This window comes from Epinephelus fuscoguttatus, linkage group LG14 (genome assembly GCF_011397635.1).
Source record: "Epinephelus fuscoguttatus linkage group LG14, E.fuscoguttatus.final_Chr_v1".
NCBI classification, from domain to species: Eukaryota; Metazoa; Chordata; class Actinopteri; order Perciformes; family Serranidae; genus Epinephelus; species Epinephelus fuscoguttatus.
In genome coordinates, this window is record NC_064765.1 from 17280980 (window position 1) to 17299085 (window position 18106).

General features: G+C 41.2%; 1 long non-coding RNA gene across 1 annotated transcript in view; it reads left to right on the forward strand.

Annotated features, from left to right (window-relative positions):
- Nucleotides 1-4701: 4701 nt before the first annotated feature.
- The window catches only part of LOC125900577 (uncharacterized), a 63165-nt gene continuing 49760 nt past the window's right edge, over nt 4702-18106 (forward strand). Inside the window, exons 1-2 of the long non-coding RNA XR_007450865.1 lie at nt 4702-4819; nt 11113-11149. This is a non-coding gene — a long non-coding RNA (uncharacterized LOC125900577). The remainder of the gene's footprint in view (nt 4820-11112; nt 11150-18106) is intronic.

Here is an 18106-nt window from a genome sequence, read left to right on the forward strand (position 1 = left end):
GCTATGTATGAATTTTTAATGGACTGTATCTGTATTAAAACTCTAGCTAAAAATAAAATAAAATAGAATAAAATAAAATAAAATTAAATTAAATTAAAAAAAAACCTTCACAGGGAGCCTATTTGTTGCCGTCCACCTACGGGAATGATAAGTCTGTGACAAGACTTGGTAGACAGAATCATCAAAGCTATCGTCTTATGTCAAACCGAAAGTCGATGACGTTGAGCAGGATGACAGCACGTGTTTGTGCAGCGGCTCTCCACTCTCCAGTTTGGTGCCTTCTTGTGTGTTCGCTTGTTGAGTTCTGTCAAGCAAAGTGTGTCTGTAGTCGTCAAGTCTTAATCAAGCACAGCTTTCGCCCTCATCAATAACGTCTTTGAACAAATTCAAATACACAGGATGAACCTTTTCTTTTATGGGCAATATTTCTAAACAATCTACTACACTGTATGTGCAATATTCACACACATACTAGCTGTAGTTTTTTTAATACCTATTTCACTTATTCATTCATTCATTGATCTTCTAACCGCTTCATCCTCTTGAGGGTCGCGGGGAGCTGGAGCCTATCCCAGCTGACATTGGGCAAGAGGCAGGGTTCACCCTGGACAGGTCACCAGACTATCACAGGGCTGACACATAGAGACAAACAACCATTCACACTCACATTCACACCTACGGACACTTTAGAGTCACCAGTTAACCTGCATGTCTTTGGACTGTGGGAGGAAGCTGGAGTGCCCGGAGAGAACCCACACTGACACAGGGAGAACATGCAAACTCCGCATAGAACGGCTCCCACACCTGGGATCGAGCCAGCAACCCTCTTGCTGTGAGGCGACAACGCTAACCACCACACCACCGTGCCGCCCATTTCACTTATTTGTTGTCTATTATTTATTATTGTGAGGATTGGATGGTTGAATGTACAGAGGATGTGATTTTTACTGTCAGCACCTCACAGGAGTAGCATTCCTAATTTTGTTGTGTTCTTTTAATGATATGATGCATAGGTGTTTCTAGCCCATTTTTGGGAGATTTCTTTTATTTATTTATTTATTTATACTGTATGTCCCTTTACGATTCTCATTTTCAGGTGATTATACACTTGAGAAAAACATACATGTATACTTATTATAATTAATGTGCATGTGTTAACATTAAAGCCAAGGTGCTACTGACTAGCTAACTGACTGGATGCCCATTAACATTATAACTCCTACTGTGTGTATTCATTATTATTATTTTATTTACTTTTCTTTTTAGAGTGTATTTTTATTTATGTATTTGTATTAGATAATACAGACAAGAAGGAAAAAGGCAGAGACAAACACTGAAAAAGTCAATTTCTGTTAATATGTTAATGTTACATGTTGTGCATTGCATTTCGAATGAAAGTCCAAAAAATAAGTCCAAGGTCCATTTTTGGTATTTTTGGTACTCACTATAGGGGGCTGGTTTACTCCAGAAACATGCATACTGTTTATGTGTATGTTGAGGAGCTGCTGTAACAAAATGAATTGTCTTCCCCCAGAAATTAGGGTTACGACATGTTTCTTTTATGATTCCAATCCATTCCTCTTTTGTTGTGGCTCAGCATTTAAATAACCTTTATCAGATTTGATGGTTTAGTCAGGGACTTTCCCAAAAAGTGTTGTGCTTTTCTTTCACGAATGTGGGAATGAAATTGAGTTAAAATGTACAAAATAGTAACATTTATCTTGCCTGGCCGGGCAGCTCTCTGCACCCCTAAACCTCTGATCCTAGAATCGCCCCTGATATGGTGACAATAAAAGGCCTTCTGATTTTGATTCTGGCCCTGAAGCAGGAATTGTCTTCATTTTTCAGTGGGCTCATAACAGTCATAGTAACCAAGTAGCCAGGGTTTGTAGTTTTAAATGACTCTTCTTTGTGGTGCCCAGTGGTGCCCACAATTGGTGCCACAAATCGTCTGACAACTTACTTTTACAGTTTGGCCTTTCCTGTATGTATTTGCAGCCATGTATGTTTGCATGCTTATAGCTATATATGCGTATTGGTGTAGGCGTGTGTATATGCTTGTGTTTTATTAGTATCACTTCACTGCTCTACAAATAAAGTTACTATTATTGTTAGTATTGTGCTCTTATATTAACAACAAAAATCAGAATTATGTCTTTAGTTGCCATGATGCAATACAAAAACACACAAACAGCATTTAAGTTTCATTTCCACATGGTCAGTGTTAAATTTGCACACTCTTTAAGAGAAGTCACACAAGTTGCATTATTAAAAGGCTTTGACGCTTAATGACTTTAGAGCAGCATCAAATGTGTTGTTGTGATATTTTTAGAGCGTGATCGATTTCACACTGATATTATTTGCACCCCTAGTTTCTGAAATGTTTTTTTCTTTTGCAGTAAAAGAGAGCGATACCCTGCGCCCATCTGTGACTTCCTCTTAATGAAGTTATGTACACCAGAGGGGACAGAGGAACCTCTCTTTCTCTCTCTTTCCCTCTGAGAGAAAGATAGATGGTGATACCGTATAATTATCTATGTCTGCTCTCATGTGTGCGTATGAGTGTGTGTGCATGCGTGTGGGTCTTTTCCCCAAGTCATTATTCTTCATTATTCTTCTATTATTCATTACTCATTCATTATTCTGCCTGTACCGCTGGCTACAGTCATGCCTGTTGGTTCGCACTGCAGACACCACTGTGGCCCTCCTGCCAGATGACATAGATGACAGCAGAACAATGGGACAACTTATGTGTGATGTGTGCATGTGCATACATGTAATGTTATCACGCATGTTTATGCTTGTTTTTATTGACTTGGACAAATGTAAATAGCATAATTCATGTCCTACATTATTGACGACCTCTATGAATATTGACTGTATTGATCTCTAGGGGGCAGCGTCCGCCCAGTGGATAGAGAAGCTAATTTGGGAGCAGATAATGAGTAGTGGTGAGCAAAAGTGAAGGAGAAAAGATTTCCTTTGAACTAAGCAGCTCTTACGGTCAATATTTGACAGTTTTCCTTTGATAAATAATGTCAGACAAAAACACATGAATATGTATTCCCCCAATAAGTGTGTTAGACCACCATCTACAGTAGCATCCAGCTGTTTTGCTCTTTCAGGTGTGCAAAGAGAAAATAAAAATTAGAAGCAGAAATCCTGATTTCACTGTAGGGGTTACACGCAGCACAGAAACAACACACCATGTACATTTTCAGAGGTATATTAAACAAAATAAATAAATAAATGATTAAAAATAAACAGCTGTTATTTGATTATAAATAATCTTAGTCAATACAAAAATCCAAGGTGTGAAATTTGATTTGTACATCAGTTTTGGGAGGAGGTTTGATGGAGGATTTATTGCTTGTGGAGGGAAAAAAATATGTTACAACAAATCTGGTGAACAGCAGGCACTGTGGTTTACTGCTCACGACTGACAATTACTGTTTAATGACCAATTCTGAAATGCAGTGTAACAGCAGCAGAAGTAAAAGAGAACTAAATATAAAGTCAGGGTGTTGACGGGTATCAGACACTTAACTTTCACGATTTTAAGACCTTCTCAAGATCATTTTTAACCAAATTTAAGACAAATTTTTGGACAAATTATCTTTTTTTATTCAAGCATTGAGGGTAAGTGTAAATCTAGTATATTTAGTTCCATGCAGAGGTAGGTTTTATATGTGAATATGGTTATTAGAGTGAACTAGGTTAATCTTTATCTTGCCAAGTATAATGTAAAGTAAGAGGTTCGGTGGTAGGCGTAAATATTTGCAACATCAGAAATGTGGACTTTCACACAGAAGAACTTGACACATTTTGAGAAAAACATAAAATAAAAGATTGGTGAATAAAGTTAGATCACATTGGGGCGTCGGTGGCTTAGTGGTAGAGCAGGCGCCCCATGTACAAGGCTGTTGCCGCAGCGGCAAATCCAGCCTGTGGCCCTTTGCTGCATGTCTCTCCCTCTCTCTCTCCCCCCTTCACACTTCACTGTCCTATCAATTAAAGGCAAAAAATGCCCTAAAAATATCTTAAAAAAAGAAAAAAAATTAGATCAAATGTCTGTGGCTATTAAGATCCCACACATTCAAATTTAAGGCCCAATATTTATAAAATTTAAGACTTTTTACGGACCTGCAGGCACCCTTGAAGTCAGCCATCAGACACATAAAAATCTAAACTTTGCAAATATTAGCCAACATAAGCTAAACCTGTAGCAGCAAGAACCCCAGAGTGTGGGTACATTTTATCCTTTATGGATTAAATGTTTAATTTTCTTTTTTATTGTTAAAAAAACTTCTAATTTCTTGTCCAGCACTGTCTGTACACTTTAAAAACTGTACCCCCCAGTTTAAAAGGCTCTTACACAGTAGATGTATGAGATCTGATGTATGTTAAATATGCTACATAAATGTCACCCTTTTTTTGATTACTGTTTGCTTTGTACTGTTTTGTAATATGTCTAATTTATTTTCTATTCTTGTGTGATAAATATAAAGAAATTACAATAAAATAAAATTACAATAAAACTGTTAATAATTTAAAAAAGAACATTAATTTATTCGTTTTATTTGCCTGAAGAGAAAAGGATTATTTTTCCTTTCAAAATCTAGTGTTGCTTTAAACCTGCAATATTTATTTTGGCCACTTGGTGGCAGCGGAAACAAGCTGTAAACGGTACATTGACATATCATGACCTTTTACGCTAATATGGCGAGCTAGTGTGCAAACGGCTGCTTTGTATGCATCCAGAAGTTAAGCAACAGCATTAGCATTCACTTGGAGTCATGTTTCTGGTCACCTGATAAATGTAAGTACAATATTAACTCTATTTTAGTTCTGTTTTTGTCTCTTAATACTATGTAGCCCTTTAGCTGCTAATATGCTAACCAGCTAGCGTTAGCCGCTAACTGTCTGCCGGGCTTTGTACAGGAGCTGTAGAACCCGCGCACGCGTACTATAAAACGGTGCTATGATTGTGGTGAGCGTCAACATTGTCATATGATTCAGTGTACATACTGAGATAAGTATGAGATAAATATTATAGCTACTTCAAATGTAAAGACAGACAGTGAGTCTGCAAATCACAAAGCAACAGTAACAAACAGGTACACCTTGCTAGTACCGGGTTGGACGCCATTTTGCCTTCAGAGCTGCCTCAATTCTTTGTGGCATAGATTCAACAAGGTGCTGGAAACATTCCTCAGAGATCTTGGTCCATATTGACATGATAGCATCACACAGTTGCTGCAGATTTGTCGGCTGCACATCCATGATGTGAATCTCCCGTTCCACCACATCCCAAAGGTGCTCTATTGGATTGAGATCTGGTGACTGTGGAGGCCAGTGGAGTACAGTGAACTCAGTGTCATGTTCAAGAAACCAGTTTGAGATGATTTGAGCTTTGTGACATGGCGCGTTATCCTGCTGGAAGTAGCCATCAGAAGATGGGTACACTGTGGTCATAAAGGGATGGACACAGTCAGCAACAATACTCAGGTAGGCTGTGGTGTTTAAACCATGCTCAGTTGGTACTAAGGGGCCCAAAGCGTGCCAAGAAAATATCCCCCACACCATTACACCGCCACCAGCAGCCTGAACCGTAGATACAAGGCAGGATGGATCCATGCTTTCATGTTGCTTACACCAAATTCTGACCCTACTATCTGAATGTGGCAGCAGAAATCCAGACTCATCAGACCAGGCAACGTTTTTCCAATCTTCTATTGTCCAGTTTTGGTGAGCCTGTGTGAACTGTAGCCTCAGTTTCCTGTTGTTAGCTGACAGGAGTGGCACCTGGTGTGGTCTTCTGCTGCTGTAGCCCATCTGCTTCAAGGTTGGACGTGTTATTGGTTCAGAGATGGTCTTCTGCAGACCTTGGTTGTAACAAGTGTTTTTTTTGGAGTTACTGTTGCCTTTCTATCATCTTGAACCACTCCATTTGCCTCTGACTTCTGGCATTAACAGGGCATTTTTGCACAGAGAATTGCTGCTCACTGGATATTTTCTCTTTGTCAGACCATATTGTTGTAAAGTCTGAAAAGTACAAGCTTCATTTGAGTGTGGATTTTCCATTTCCCTGTGTAGCAACAGGCCTAAGTGTGTGTTTATTCTCAATGAGAGCTTTAACTGAGCACACAGTCAACCACTGGGTGGTGCTCAACACTCACAGTTATCAGCCCTTCCTATTTGTTCATGCATCAAAGCCTCAGAGAGTACAGTAGCCTTCCTTTCAGGCTTTTTCTCTTGTGATCCCTGACCGTCAGTCTGCAATTTTAGCTGCTACATGTAGATGTAGCTGCTTGATATGGATTGCTATAGGTCATGTTTCTATTAACTGTATAAGTAAGGAGGAGAAATCCATCTGGTACACTGGTGGGTTGGGAATTGTTACTTTACAGCAGAAATATTGAGTGTATTTGCATTTGTGTGACATAAGAAGCATTTTGGTTTTTAAATTTAGCCATTATGATGTTTATATCTTCATCACAGTCAGCTTCTTTGGTTTAAGGTTATGTAAAAAAAAAAGACTAATCTCTGGTTTATAGGTTAATTTCCTTCAAATGAATTCATGCTTTTGTCTTCAGCACAACACGCTCGCCTCCGGTCTGACAGTGTCTGGCTCTGGGGTGTTTTTTAGTTCACACTTGAATTGCTGTTACCCCTCCTCTTGTGCTTTCAGTTTGTCAGTGTGTTCTGAACATTATCCCTGTGGGGGGCTACAGTCACTTCGTTACAGAGGAAAATACATTGTCATGTTGTTGAGTGGGGGGAAAGCATGAGATTCAGTCAGAGATTTCCTCTTGGAGACAGTTGCTCCTGATGACCCAAATGAAATATGATGGCATTGTGTGTGTGTGTGTGTGTGTGTGTGTATGTGTGTGAGCAGAGAGACGAAGGAGTGCACTCATCCCTGCATCATTTTTTGATGGATAACTTTCCTCCCTCCTCTCGTCACGCGTTGGTTGTCACGGTGATGACGAGTGGCTTCCTTCTGCTTTTTTGGCGGGCGGTGGGATGTGACAGTCGTACGGGCAGCTGCCAGCATGCGTCTCACTGCTCGTCCTCCTACAGACTCCCCTCCGCTGCCTCTGTTACCCCCCTTCCCCTCTTCCCAGTTCAAATAATAAACTTTCACTTATTGACCATTTTACCAGTCCTCTGCTCCACAGCAGCGCAGCATCTTAAACTATGAATATCATTTCGTGCCCCCCCCTCCCATCTCCCACAGCAGACCTGTGTGGTGCTTCAGAAATAATAACAGCATTGAGGACAGGAACAGCAGTGACAAGAGCTATTACAACGCCATGCAACACAACAACAGAGGACAGACAGCACTCAGCTCCAGATGGGTGCTTCCTGTGCCAGGCAGGAAATGGCACCAAGCTCCCTCGCCGTCATATTTCATTTTAGCAGAGAACAGAGATGATCATCACTTCATCTTCGGCACATCCATCCCCCAACGGGTGAGCTGTAAATTCATTTCAGTCTTTTTGTTCTCCTACTCTGCGTGGATCCCACTTGAGTTGTTGTCATCGTTGGCAAGAAATACTGGGCATTCAGGCTCCAATATTTAGCCTCGGAGCCTCTCCTCTGCCTGCTGTGGCGTCTCTCTGGGTGAAACAGAGATGATTCGATCGAGCCTGACCACACACAGATGTGTGCAACTGCATAACGTGTGCTCATGTGCAGACGAATACTTACTTAAATGCACATGTGTGCAGCACGAGAGAACTCTGGTACCATCCTGACAAACTAGATTCCACATTGTTTTAAGGTGCACTCCACCAACTTTACTCATAAAGGTCAGTTTACTGGTCATGTAGAGCACTGGCTCCCAACTTGGGCCCCCGATGACATGTTTTGAGTTCAGATTGAGTCTAAATTCTCAACAGGAAGTTTTTGAAAGACATAAGTGTTTAACAGATAGGGAGGCTCTAACAAATGAGTGAATTATGGGAATTATGTTATTAACAATCTGTATCAAATAGCGACATAACAATTTAAAAAGAGCCTGAGCTAGATAATAACAGTTCGAAAGCATACCATATTTAATTTGGATTAATAACCCAGCAGTACTATTAAAAATAACACTAATATTGGCTCAGAACAACTCATTGTCTTGGGTGGTTTTGCAATCTCAGTATTTGTTATGCGTCTTAACCGCTAGGGCACCAGAACAGCAGTTTGTACAACCATTAAAGCACTTCTTAATGGCTTCAAATTACAAATCACAAATTTGCCTCAAAGGGCTTTACAGTTTGTAGTCTTTTTTTTTTTTTTTTTATCCTCGGTTCGGATGAGAAAAAAAGTGAAATGAGCAAACTAGCGACAGAGGAGGGATTCCAGATATGGGCAGATATGCAATAGATGTTGTATGAACACATTAATAACATAATAAAACCTGAAAAACATACCAACATCATGCACGCACATGTGTGTGAGAGCATGCAATGTGTGTGTGTGTGTGTGTGTGTGTGTGTGTGTGTGTGTGTGTTGCTTCATCCCTGTGCTGTGCGGTGCAGATGATGTGCTCAGTTGTGTTGTGTAGGCCCTGTGTTGAACAGATGTCGCGGACGCTGATACTGTCCCTGCACTGAGCGCGAACAAATTACAGGCCGATACACACACGAGAAGACACAGACACAGGCACAGACACACACATGCTGCAAATATGACCTTCAGATTACAGATGGCCCCTATCAGAGGCCGCCGGCTGGATTTGCAAGATGTAAATACTGAGGGGGTAATCCAGCACGGGGCAGAGGGGGGTATAACATGGGGCAGGATGGGCACCAGATGGCTGATATGTGTGTGTGTGTGTGTGTGTGTGTGTGCGCGCGCGCATGTGTGTTAGAGGGAATGCTAAGCATGCTGAGGCACTGACATTGGGATTATGGTAGTCTGTTTCTGATGTGCCACAGATGGACCTGTAGTGTTTTGTCCTCAACACTAAATGCAGGTGGGTAATAGCCCTCAACATGAGAAGCCCCAGTTCTTTTTCACCTTCTCTTTGCCCATGTTGCACCACAGCAGAAGGTTACAAACTTCCATTATTAGTTAATGGCGGCCTGCGCTTAGAGTGACCTTGAGTAGCATGTGAGCAGTAAGCCGCATAAGAGAATGCGAGCATGAGTGCTTCGACTTTCAACCTCGATTTCCCAGCAGCGTATGGCGAGTAATATCAGACAGATAGAGAGGAAGAAAGAAACACAAACTGGGAATAATAAAAAAAAAAGAAGAGGGAAACAGTGTTGTCATGTGAATTAGGCCTCGTTTAATTCTTTGACTCGCAGAGGTCACAAGCCAATCGAGCTGGCACGCCATGATACGGTGTACCATCCTGGGGAACATTTTCTCCCGCACATCCTTTTTCATTTCACCTCCTCCCCTCCTTCCTCCCCTACTCCCGTCTCTTACATCCTTTTTGTCCTTGCCATAATTTCATCTCTTTGCACGTCATTAGCAAGCTGGCGCCTAATGAATTTCTTATCTCTCCGAATTCAGTGGCTGTTGTGATAACGTTTATTGTGTTCAGTTTTACTATTCACCACATCGGAGGCAGGGGTATGTGTGTATGTGTGTGTGAAGGAGAGGGGAAAGAAACAGAAACAGTGATATATATATATATATATATATATATATATATATATATATATATTTAGACTGAAAGTCAGAGGCAGAGACAAAGACAGCTCTCCCCAGTGGTGGCATTTTGCTCGTGTCACATCCAATATTTAAGTTTAAAATGTGAACATGAATGGAAGTATTGAGATGTGTGTGAGGTGTAGAGGTGGATGGCAGCACACTGGGAGGGACACGGTACATGGATACACATCGAGAAGAACAGGTGGCAGGAATGACAGAATGAGGAGAGGAGGAAATGGGGAAAAAACCCCACAGAGGAGTGGCTGAACCTTTTTGAGAAGAGAATAAAGAGGCCTTGAAAGCGAAAAACAGAAAATAGGAGCCACTGATTAGAAACTGATACAGCGATGGAGTGGAGAAGAAGGAGCTTAGAGATGATTAAACAAGGAAAGAAAAAAGGATGGGAGGCAGATCGAAGGACAGAGCAGTGGCAGATGGGAGTGTTCTGGTCTGTTACTAATGTTCCTCGAAAGAATTAAAGTCCAGGAAGAGGTTAGCACACACACACACCGGCTCACACACACATGCACACTGTGAGCTCAGTATAGGTGTTAGTGAGGGCCCCTGTAAACATCAGCAACCCCCTACTGGCTTTCCCTCAGCAGTAGTTAGTGACTTAGTGACCCATGCAACCCCTCACACACCGGCATCAGCCCCTGTAGTAGCGCATGGTCGATCCAAAGTGTCACCTCGCTAAATACAGGCAACACACACACACACACACACACACACACATATATATATATATCTACACACACCACTCGCTGTAAGTGCTAAGCACATTCCTCTGACACCTTTCCTGATAACCGAATGCATGTGGGGTGTGATGGGAGGAGGAGGGAGGAGGGAGGGAAAGAGGAAAGGGAGATTGGAAGAAGAGCTAATAGCAGCCGTGTCACACTGTCAGCATTAGTGTAATGTGGTGTCAAAACAAGGCCTCATTGAGCACTTGAGCTGTATTTTGATGTACAAGGAGTACAGTAGCACTATTGTGGCTTATGAACCTGTTTTCCTGTACAATAACATTACGCTTTTATGTGATAGTTAATGTGACATGTGTTGTCCACGGATGTAAATAAAGGTAATCACATATTTCACATGCAGAATACAATCTTCCCACTTTTAAAGGGCGGAAAACAATCTTATTGAGGTGAAATAATTTAGCCCAGTTGCCTGAATAAAATATTGCATTGTATGTTTTTGCAAACAAAGGATATGTTACCTTTGTATGTTTGGTATGTATCATATCAACATTCAAAAGTGACATAGTTCAGATTGCATGTATTTGAGTTGAGTCTCTCATCAGGAGGAAGAGAGGATGGTGGATAGTGAAAAGCTGGTATTTTTTAATGAGAGCGTGTAAAATTTCCAGCCGTATTTGTAGCAACAAAAGTGAGAGTTCGGGACATTTCCAGCCATATTTGCGGTGACTAAAGCTGGCATTTTTTTTTTTAGGTTTGGGACAATTGCAGCTGTGTTTGCAGCAACAGAGGTGAGTATTTTTTTTACAGAGAGTTCAGCACATTTCTAGCTGTGTCTGAAGTGACAAAAGCAGGTATTTTTTTTAAAGAGTTTGGGACATTTCCAAGCATGTTTGTAACAAACAAAGCAAGTATTTTTAATGAGAGGTCGGTACATTTCAGGCTGTGCTCGTAGTGACAAAAGTGGTTATTTTTTAACAAGAGGTTAGGAGGAGACCTGCTGAAATTTCCAGCTGTGTTTATATGGACAAAAGTGGGTATTTTTTAATGGGAGTTCAGGACATTTCCAGTCATGTATGTAGCAACAAAAGCAGGTATTTATTACAGAGAGTTCGGGACATATCTAGCTGTGTTTCAAGTGACAACAGCAGGTATTTTATTTAAGAGTTCGGGACATTTCCAGCCATGTTTGTTGCGAACAAAGCTAATGTTTTTTAACTAGAGTTAGGGACATTTCAGGCTGTGTTTGTAGAGACAAAAGCGGGTATTTTTTAATGAAACCTTGTGAAATTTCCACCTGTATTTGAAGTTACTAAATCAGGCCTTTTTTTTAATGAGAGGTTGGGACATTTCCAGCCGTGTTTTTATTGACAAAAGCGGATATTTTGTAACAAGAGGTGAGGACATTTCCAGCTGTGTTTGTAGCAACAAAAGCAGGCATTTTTTTTTAACGAGACATCCAGCCATGTTTGTATTGACAAAATTGCGGTTATTTTTTAACAAGAGTTCGGGACATTTCCAGCTGTGTTTGTAGTGACTAAAGGAGGTATGTTTAATGAGACCTTGTAATATTTCCACCTGTATTTGTAGTGAAAGCAGGCATTTTTTAAATGAGAAGTCCAGCCATGTTTGTATTGAAAAGCAGGTATTTTTTAATGAGAGTTTGCGACATTTCCAGCCATGTTTGTGGTGACAGAACTGGGTATTTTAAGCCAAAACATAATGAGTTCCTAACCTAATCAAACCGTTTTTCTGCCTAAACCCAGCTACATTTTGACTACAGAGTTGTCCCAATATAAGATTAAAAAATTGAAACATAGAGGAATGTAAAGTTTCAACATATCTGCTATAGACGAATTCGGCGAGCGATTTCTGTATGCCGCCATCTTGCGGCGGCGCCATTGCTGCGGTGACGTGTCAGTCATCAATTCATTATGCTGTCAGTGTGAACCATATGACTGCATCATGAATAGCTGGATTGATGATGTTAGACAGTGGCCTCCGGTAACTGATGAAGGTATCTTAAATGAGTACCGATATTAATATAGAAATTAATCATTTGTTTGAGCGATAAGCAGGAAAGATTAGAGTAATCGGGAGATAATAGACTGTGTCATTAAACACTGTGTAATATAACATTAGCATACGTTACGTGTGCTGACGTTAGCAAGCTAGCAGCGTGACATTTAATCATTACGGACAGGCTACGTGACTAAAAACAGCCTCAACAACACGTGTTTGTGTTTTGTTTTAGGTATTCAAGAATATTTTATTGATGCCTGGCCTCTGATGACCAAAAAACCGGCACTTACAGGTCTCTGATTGAGGGTCAAAATTACCTGAGCTCTGGACGGGTCGGGCAAATTTTACACCGCCTTTTAGACGACATCACATTGAAGGCGATCAATATTGATCGCCTTCAATGTGATGTGATGGTCACGTAGCCTGTCCATAATGATTAAATGTCACGCTGCTAGCTTGCTAACGTCAGCACACGTAACGTATGCTAACGTTATATTACACAGTGTTTAATGATACAGTCTATTATCTCCCTATTACTCTAATCTTTCCTTCTTATCGCTCAAACAAATGATTAATTTCTATATTAATATTGGCACTCATTTAAGATACCTTCATCAGTTGGCCTTCATCGGAGGCCACTGTCTAACATCATCAATCCAGCTATTCATGATGCAGTCATATGGTTCACACTGACAGCATAATGAATTGATGACTGACACATGTCACCGCAGCAATGGCGCCGCCGCAAGATGGCGGCATACACAAATCGCTCGCTGAATTCGTTTATATATGAAACGTACAAACAGAGGCGGCCTTTGGCATCAGGGGGCCCGTTTCAATACTTAATATGGGGCCCTACCACTTAAAACATAAACATAATTATGTTTGCCAGCTACGTGTCCTGTGTCTGTGACGCATTATAAGCTGAAAGAACGCAGTAAAGTCATCCATGCGTCCCAAGGACGCACATATTTTCCCATGTAAAACGATACATTGTGACCAAGTGTTAAAATCATAACCATGGCAAGAAACCGGGACTCAGCAGAAAAGGCGAGGATTCAGGTTGGTTTGCAACCAATAAGGATATGGATACTTCATTGTCCCTTACAATCCCCTCAAATTAAATTAACAACAAAAATAATGAGTGCTCCGCGTTATTTTTGTCCAGTTGTGGTCAGAGCACTCTCTCGGTCAGAGAAACGGAAATAAAAGAGAAACAACTTTCTACAGATTTGTTTGCAAAATTCAGCCAAAAAAATTAAAAATTCAAAATTCTCAACTTAAATTAACAACAAAAATAATGAGTGCTCCGCATCATTTCAGCACCATGGACAGCTCACTACCTGCATGAAAAGACAGAGACAGACGGAAAAAAAGAAAGGTTTCGTTCTGCAATGTGACAGACTATTGCAATTATCCTTTTCATGACGTCATTCCAGTGTTTTTTCTCCAGCATTTGTATTTCTTGGTATGTTTTGTCAATGGCACTGTGCGTTCTTACGCGCGTCTCCAGCTCGCGCCAGCTGTCCATGTTGGAACGGTGTGCATTTGATTTCTCATGATCCTGGAGTGTGAGAGTGAGTCGTTCCCACATTCTGAAACTCCCGTCAGTGAGACTGTGATTTCGCTTGCCAAATAGGGTACAGCAGAAACAGAAAACTGAATCTAATGATTTTGAATACACTAACCATGACCTGCCTATTTTTCCTCCATTTCTCATCCTTATGAAATATCTTTCATTAGTAAAACGGTGGCGTGTTCGGCTCTGTGGGAAGTTAAAGTCCTCTATCTGAACGGGACCTCTCCGAACAATATCGATCCGTTGGTCACTGGTAATATGCTCTGGCCAACATGCTGGGTCTGTCTCTGTGAATGGCAGTGGGACTTTCTCCCTGGCTGCAGTGCTGGTGGTGGCATCTCCCTCACCTGTCTCAGTTGTGGGACTATCATCATGCAGCTGTTATAGATGCAGGACCAAAGAAAGAGGTCACTTTTGGAAGACTACTCACAGCTTTCCTTTTGATGTCTGCTAGTTTTCGCTTTTCAGCACCACTCTGGTACGTGCGTTTCATTTTGTAACGTTAGGGATGTTAGCTAGCTAGTTAGGTGATGGTGGGCAGTGATTTATTATTGTGTCTTCCTTGTGGCATTTATTTTTTTGTCAGTCAGTTGGGGGCCCCCTGGTGGCCGGGGCCTGTTTCAACTGAAACGGATGAAACATAGGTAAGGCCGCCTATGCGTACAAATGTAACATGTCCGTGGTTTGCAGAAGGATACAATGCCAATATTTATTCTGCCGATTGGGTTGAATAATTGCAAAAATCTATCAATTTAATGTTGCCTTTCTCATGAGCAAACATTACATACCATGCAAAACTTTGCTTACAACATGTTTGGTAAAACTGGCATAAAAGTAGTACACCAGATTCAAGTTATTCTGAGAAACATCCAACTTCAAAATCAGACTCCTTCTGTTCACTACCACCTGCTGCAGCTCCTCTTCTTCACTTTACAGTTTTGAGCAAAGAATCTGGAGCTATATTCCCAAAATTTCAGAGAGCTACATGTAGCAGTTAGTCTCAGTGGAAATACATTACAAAACCTAAGTGGCAGAAAAGTCATATTTACTGCATCCATACTAATAAAAGCTTCATGTGTCGGTTTGTGAGGACAGCACAAAACTTAAATATCAGATAATAAAGACGTCATCTAAATTCTTTGAGTGCTATGGGTGTTTTACAAAGGGGAAATTCAAACTTTGACACTATTGAATGATGCCACATGTCCTCACTAGCATAAAAGAAAAACAAAAGATAAAATTATTAGATATTGCTGCAAAAACTTTCCTGAGTCACTCATATGCTAGAACTATATTCAAGGACTTTTTAGACTTTTTTTTATTGCCATCATGTTTGTTACTGCCATTATTGTGCAATTTACCCAAACATAGTACCGCATTGTGCAGCATCTGCCATTTGAAAACTCCAGTACCCTACAAGCACGGTAGATTAGCCTCCAAAATACCTTGAAAGCAGTGTGATGTTACACACTAAATTATCCTCTAATACTGCAAGGGTCAGGGGATACATTACCAGTGCTTTAGTTAGAGTGTCAAACAGATTAGGCGTTTGTGCTCTGATGTCTTTGAAGGAAAGAAAGAAAGAAAATGTGACTCCGAGATCGATATTTTGAAGGACAACAGGCAATGAGTGTGAAGTGAAGTGACAAACACACATGTGCGTAAATCTCTCCTCAAGTGAAGGTCAGAAAGGGGTAAGCTGCGTGTTAAGAAATAATTTTAACCCCAGTAAAGGCTATGAGTAAAGAGGGGGACGCTCTGGACAGGCATTTAATGCTGAGTTTGATGCTTTCATAAGATGCCAAAATTCCAGTTTGAGGCCATTTCACATCTAGTTGCTGAAGAAAGGATTCATTTTAGGATGCAGAAAGTGACAAGTTAAGGCAACTCATGGGCCTGTATTTTATTGTACATACAATTTGTGTCTATCTGTGTGCATAGCAACACAGGCCATGCCAGTCATCCTCTATGAAATCCGTTCTCGTCCTCATTTGTCCTCCTGCAAGAGGTGCGTACACACCTCTCGTCCAGTTCCGCACCAGCTGCTTTAGACAGCCATTGTACACGGGGTAGCGAATCTACACAAGGACCCAGAAGCTTCATTACACTCCTGCTCCCAGTCTCATCACAGTACAAGCAGCCAGAAAGCAGCCACCGTGTTGTTCGGAGCTGCAGTGCTTGCCAACTGTCCCCATGTCCTGGGCAAGGCTGAAGTGGGCGCGGTCTGCCGAGAGATGCTTAACTGCCTCAGCAGGAACATCAGGAGCGCAATACTGCTAACTGTCCCCGCGCATATGGCCCTGTTTTTCATTTTTGGGTGTACACAGTGGAGAGGAGAGGAGAGAGAAGGAGGTAGAGCCCAAGGAATGGATGAGGAGGAAGCGACAGGAAGACAGAGACAAGACAGAGGGATAGGTTGAAAGAGACGGATGGACAGGAAAAGAAAGACTGAGAGAAGAGAGAGACAGAGATGGAAAACCAGAACGGCAAGAAATGAGTAATTGAGGGAGACAGAGAGAAAAGGGTTGAGAGGGTGTGAAATGCGAGAAGAGAGTTTAATTTGTTTTTCGGCAGTGTCGTGCCGTCACAGAAATGTGTTTACCAGCCCCTACTTTGCCATTAGTGACACTCGGGCGCTCCTGTAGAAGAAACCAAATAGGTTCATAACTGCCTCATGTATCCTCCAAATGTCCCTATAGCTCTCCGTCTGTTGGACTGTGTCCGTCCGTATGTCTCCTCTCCTCACTTCATCCATCCCCCTCTCTGTCTGTCTCCCTTTCTTTTTTTGTTTTTTCCCCCCTCACTCTTGCCTGTTCTCTCCTTGCGCTCAAGTCTTTCTCCAAGTTTGAACTGCTGCCTGTTGTCGTGATAGAAGACTGACCCAGAAGTGCCACGGTGCAATGAGGGGTGGACGGGTGGAGAGCATGCAAACGAGAGAGAGAGAGGGACCGATACAGACACTGTGTCCCATTTCAGGGGCCACCTCCTTTGACAGATGTGGCCCACCAAGTTGAAGCCTCCCGAAATGAGTTGGTCGACAAAGGATTCGTCATAGTATTATAAGTTTTTACCCTTTGCCTCTCAGAAACAAAACTAGTCCATGTCAGGAAGTACTCGAAAGGCCATCTCAGAGGCGACAAGACTCATGGGCAACTTTACAAAGAATGGATTGCGACTGCTGATAGCACCATAAATTGCCATCACTTACAATTGCTGTCCACCCCGTCTCAAAGTCTGATTCACAAAGGATATCACACTAATGATATTACAGTGCAAATATGCCCATAAAGTTTTGCAGCTGAGTGCAATATGCCCTTTTTGGATCTGTTTGCAGTTATCCATATGGCAAAATATAAATGCTGCCCAAAAACACCGTAGGCAGAACAATGTCAGAGAGAAACCAAAAACTGAAATTTTCAGACTGCGAGCTACAGGTCCTGACGGAGGAGGTGCAGAGGCATGCCTGGCATGATGATACCATTGCCTGGCTATGATCTCTGCTGCCATGATCACTGGAAATTATAATTAATAATAATAATAATAATAATAATAATGTATTTTATTTATAGGTGCCTTTCAAAGCACTCAAGGACACCTTACAAGACAATGTATCTATACATCATAAAATCAAACAACTATGTAACATACAGTAAAAATTAATAAAATGACTAGACAGAAATCGTAATTATAAATATGAGTATAAAATCATGATCATAAAGTCATCAACAGTTTAGGTCACCATATGTGTGTCTCTGTTAAATCAGACCGAATATGCCAGCGTGAAAAGGTGTGTTTTCAGACGCCTCAGTTACCACCAAATCTCTGAAGATGCTAATAATTAAACTGTAATTGCGTGTGACTATTGGCACTGTTTTTTGTGAATTGGACTGTTTTTGCAATGAGGCTTATTTGCATAGAAAGGGGCCAATTTTGCGCCAGTGCACACATATTACCTTGCTTAAATACGTGTAAATAGCACACCCAGATGCTATTAGCTCTGCCACACATTTAAAGCCTTTGCACACCAAGTCTGCATTTTATGTGTGCGTTCTTTAAGTCCATCATCCAGTAAAACTCATGATGCACAGGAACCTCACACATTGAGTCTGATACATTTAATTGTTTTATTTGTTGTGAAAATTTGCAA